The sequence below is a fragment of the Atta colombica genome, unplaced genomic scaffold (assembly GCF_001594045.1).
Source record: "Atta colombica isolate Treedump-2 unplaced genomic scaffold, Acol1.0 scaffold72, whole genome shotgun sequence".
Taxonomy (NCBI): domain Eukaryota; kingdom Metazoa; phylum Arthropoda; class Insecta; order Hymenoptera; family Formicidae; genus Atta; species Atta colombica.
Window position 1 is genome coordinate 646,879 of NW_017259564.1, and position 5,560 is coordinate 652,438.

The following is a 5,560-nucleotide window of genomic DNA, read 5'->3' on the forward strand; positions in this document are numbered from 1 at the left end:
TCAAACCGAGTAATATATTATACTTGCCCAGGAAACCTCCTTACTAAAAATTGTCATTCGAAATCGGTGTTTAAACTGTAGTCCCCATATACGTTATGTATGATCAATGTGCGCGCATAGGTATATGAGAAGGAGGCGCCTACACGCTTTGATAAAGTATGGCATTTGAAGAAGAATTTTGTATTACACACAAAATTGACTGCTGACAATTAGAAACCGATAGAAATCCTATCTGTTTCTATTCTGTTTGTAATTTTTATCAAGGATGAAACGAATTTTTTTATATTATTTAATTAAAAAATGAGTCACAGTGGTAGATCTCTTCATGATTTTTGGGAGAAATGTAATTATGAATAGCATCAAGAAGGTAACAAAATAGTGATGCGTACTCTTTAATGTGCAAAAAAACTTTCACAAATACTGCGAAAAGCAGATTACAAACACAAGTAAACAAAACAAATGAAAAACAATGAAAAACAACAAAACTACTAAATAACAAATTTTAATTTTTTGTATTTATAGAAATTGCACAGTAAGTAACAAGTAGCAATAATGCAATACTAAACCTTCAATGGCTTCAGTAATGTTATTAGATTTGTTTTTTCTTAAAGAGTTCTGAATTAGTTCTGCACTAGTGCAAGAGGCCTATTTTCTGTACCTGAACTAGTTCATGGAGGTTGCAACATTTTTTAAAAATGGATTTCGGTATGCCTATTGAGTATCATTGAGTAATTGACTTTTTTTTATGGATTCATAAGTAAGAACTAATCGTTCGGCGAGTAAGTTGCATTTTGAAACTTATTTAAGTCGTTTATTTGTGTTGCTCGCAATTATTTGTAAAATGTCATTAGTTAACCAATTATTCATAAAACGATAGAACAATCATCAATAGCTATTCATAATTTCTATTGGCTGTTAAGAGCACTTAATTATTTGAATCATTCCTGTTCATTTAATGACATTTTATAAATAATTGCTGAGTAAACAAGAAATGTTTTGAAATATCAATAACGTTGCAACGTCGCTGCGCTGTTGCTGAAATGTTTCTAAACACTTCTTGTTTACTGGATGCGAGCGACTTTATTACATAAGAAATTAAAATTTCCTATGTAATTAAGTTTTTATCGTTGTTACCGTTGTAATAACTTTAAAATATATTATATTTTTAATTTAATTATTCTATGAACATTGAAAATAACTGGATAGAGAAAACGTATGCTTTTGCTTTATTGTTACTTTGTATCTAATTATTATAGTTAATATAATAATATTAAACATTCAGCTTGATTCGTAGCCATGTTATTTTATATAATTTACGTTACTTTGTATAATTTGTTGTAACTTTAATTATTATTGAACTTTAGATTACTTTTATATGTCTATTTAATTTTAGAAATAAAAGATTTAATAAATAATTTAGCCATCGATTTTTACACTGTCACATATTCGAAATTTTAACTGCTATTCAATTTAGTGGCCTCTATCGTCAATTAGAATGTATGATCGTATAAGTCTTTTTTCGTAAAGGGTAAGTCACGTACGCAGTTAGAGTGCGTGATGATTTGCCGTTCCGCTTTTCTCCCGTTACTCTAGTGATGGTATAATCTCATCATGAGAGAATCCATTCTGATGAAAACAAGTATCAATAACGGCGATGATGTTAGAAGTTAGCTTCTAAGAGTAATTTCTAGTAATCCCTAGAGGCGGAAGGTGTACTCTTGTTATACAGCGATAACATTTGATAAGTGAGGACGGATTCATGTGACATTTTGAAAACTAATCTTCAAGCGATGTAAAACTCAATAAATAATAGGAGAGCAGAAATTACGGTTTTCGCCATAAGGATGGCTCTTTCTCGAGTGTCTGTTATTGACAAAATCTATCTATGTAACACACAGCTCTTACAAAACATTAATAAAACGCTAAAAAAGCGCATATAATCGCTTTTTTAGCGCTTTACAAGTGCTGCTGTGCTACTTGGGTATCCTTAGCAGGATTATTGAGTTTAAGTGCTTGTAGATATTCTTGTACTTATACGTGCAAAAGACTGAACAGCTTCTTTTATTAAGAATAATAAAAGACAACGTAAATATATTGAAGTTAATTATTGCTTTATGGTAATATATACTATATATGCTGTATATAATTATGAGCGTGCGCAAGATATATTGCTATTATTGCTGCCATCGGCCTCATCGCTATTATTGCCGCCGCCGTTACTGCTGCCGTCGCCGCCGTCGCCGTAGCCGCTGCCGCCGCCACTACCGCCGCTCGATGCGTCGTCGTCGCACCACTGAGTATCTCATTTGATATGTTAGGGTCGTGTTTGCCGTTGGAGACTGTGACAACTGTCGAATCGCATTATTACGTGCTGTGCATATCTCATCATCCGTCGTTCTCGTGACTAGTAGACGTGTCGTGGTCGGAAATCGTAACAACCGCGTGAAAGTGCGAATATTACACATTTATCTCATCTCAAAAGAGAAACAGACAGAAAGAGAAAGAGAGAGAGAGAGAGAAGGTCTCCGCGACGGGGTGAGTTTCTTTGGTAAGAGAGAGGCCTATTCCAAGCGAGATCATGAAAGTAAGTCGAGATCATTTTTGCGATAAATGCGTTGACTCTTAGAGAATATAAAATATGTGGATAAAATCGTGATTTTGTTAATTTTTTTCTGAATAAGTTCAACCTCTTGGGTTTATTTTTGAATTCTCTACACTACATTTGCGATTTTAAAATATGCAAAAAGATTCGGAAGTTTTCCGTTATTCATTATTTAATTATGCTGCAATCTTTTGTAACTTTGTTTCTATTTTTCAGTCTTGATTTATAGTCCTGATATCCAATATTCATTAAATTCAACGTTAGATATTTTAGATGCAATAAAATATTGAAAATAATTTTTTAAGATTATGTAAAATTATTTTTTGCTATCTCTGGTCTTATCTTTTTAATTGTTGCGGAATATCATAAAGAAGATATCACAATTTCGATCATATGGTTTACTGATTCAAGTTACAGTTAAGTGTGAGAGATTTTTATGAAGAAAATTCGAAATTAATTTCTGAAATAAGACGAAAATATGCAAATTTGTGCAAAAGTTTTTTCTTTTTAAATTAGGAAACAATTTTTTAATAAATATAATTCGAAAGAACGATATTTTATACAAGACATGAATATTTATTATAAACACTTATGATATAAACTCAGCAAACTAGATAGTTAATTAAGATACGATGTCAATGCGAGTCATTACATCTCTCGAACAAATTTGATGCATCAGACAATTCATAGAGTCAATTTACTATATTTCTGTTTTTTAATTTATTATGAATCTTTTTATTCGGCATTTCGTATTTTATTTAGAATTCTGCATTTCTTTTTTATACTTTTTTCTTAATTTTAATTTTAATCTTTATCTACGTTTTATAATGATTAATTGTTTATAGCTAAGAACATTACCACATGTTTTTTTCTTTATTATATTTATTATGTAATTTCTTTTCTTTTTTTTTATTTTTAATATACATTTAGATATTAAGATTATATACATTTAACTTTAAAAGGAATTTAAAAGGAATTTAAATTTAAAAGGAATTGTTAGTTCTACATTCTACTGTAGTTATTAAGACATAATTTTAATATTATTATCTATTGTTAAACTTAACACATATGCAAGCAAACAAACTGTTATTGTTTTTTTGTTTTTTAAAAAAACAATATCAAATATTTTTCTATTTTTACTTAGTTTTAATCATTGAGATACATACATTTATAAATTTATACATATTTTACAGAATGTAGGACAGAAATTTTTATAATAAACATTTTAAAGATTGTATTTACAAGGATATTTATAAATTTCATAATAATTAGTAAATTTCTTGCATATAATGCATAAATTAAAGAAAATAAAAATTAATTTGACAATACAAAGAAAATAATAGTTAAAGGAAATAGATTTTTCGGTATAATCAAATTCAAATATCTCAAATATCTTTATTAGATAGTTAAGAAACAATTAGATATTCATTAATATTATTAATATTGTTGGTAAGAAAAATCCTACTTGGAATTATTATGAACATTATGTGACATTGAAACAGTATTATTTCATCTAATAAAACGTATTAAAACGAATAACAATGAACAATAACTATAAGATTACAGACAACAAATAATATTACTTTAATATTATTTCGCATATAATTTTAATTTTAACGACTTACTTTTTATTTGACGCAAGGACATGTGAATGTCGCGAAATAATTAAGTAAGTCAGAAGTATTCATGGATATTTATTAGACATGAATATTCATGTTATTCAACTAAATACTTTGTTGAATACTTGTATCGTGTAGATTGTTCAATTTATTAAAGAAAACCAGCGTTTAACGTTGGAGTTACCGCTATTGACCATCTCGCTATCCTTTTCTGAGCGTATGGGCGCGGTTCTGATCCTATAATATTCTGTTCTACTTTCTAGTGTCTCCATGCTATTCTGCATGAACTTCATGTTGATTGTTCCCGTTTATTAAGACAATAAAAATATTGTGATATCAGCGAGAATCATCCTAAATAAATATTAGTAAATCTATCATTTATCAATTTGAAATTAATGAAATGTGAGACTTGCGAACTGACACTTTCTAAATAAAATATTTGAGAATTATTTGAACTTTTAAAGTATAATACAGATTAATAAATAATTAGATGAATGCTTTATAATCAAGTCAAAATATCAAATATCAAATGTAAAAATTGAATAAAATTACAGAATATTTTCTATTCTGATTGAAGCAAAGGGGACTTTACAAGTAATCAATGGTAATAATATAGAATCAGCTAGCTTTAATTCGAATGTATTATAAAAACTAAAAACAAAGGATATATATATTTATTGAGTATATTATATTATCAGTAGAAGCTTATACCGGTTGAAGCTGGGTCTTTAATGCTTAGATAATTGATAATTCAATAAATTATATATCTATACGTGTATGTACATGTATATATACCCCATATTTGTAATCATTCGAATCGAATTGGTTTTCCAGACTTATGACTTATGAACGCAATTAAATTACTGTAATAATATCACAAATTAAATTAAATTGACAAGCAATTCTTAATGCTCAATCAAACATCATTAGAAAGATGTTAATGTGCTGAAAAACTGTAAATAAATTGCGAAAAATATTACCTCGGATGGGAGTCGAACCCGAATCTCTCGTATTACGTCACTTGAAAAAGTTTCATATACCGATTATTGCGAAGAATATTACTAAAACCTCGGTAGTCTAAAGGCTTAGGACGATTGTACGGAATACAAGAGATCCGGATTCAACTTCCGGAGGTATATTTTCCGCAATAAATTTATAGTTTTTCAGTACACATCTTTCTAATATGATGCCTGATTGAGTATCAAATAATAATATTAAGAATTGCTTGTCAATTTAATTTAATTCGTATTATTACAGTAGTTTAATTGCGTTTATAAATCTAGAAAACTAATTCGATGCGTAGTTCGATACAATTACTACAAATATTATATATATATAT

General features: G+C 28.6%; 1 protein-coding gene across 6 annotated transcripts in view; it reads left to right on the forward strand.

Moving 5' to 3' along the window:
* Positions 1–2,307: 2,307 nt before the first annotated feature.
* Positions 2,308–5,560, forward strand: part of LOC108692466 (dorsal-ventral patterning tolloid-like protein 1) — a 99,239-nt gene continuing 95,986 nt past the window's right edge. For all 6 annotated transcript variants that reach the window (XM_018200718.1, XM_018200723.1, XM_018200721.1 and 3 more), the window contains exon 1: positions 2,308–2,584. The gene's annotated coding sequence lies outside the window, so the exon portion shown is untranslated. The remainder of the gene's footprint in view (positions 2,585–5,560) is intronic.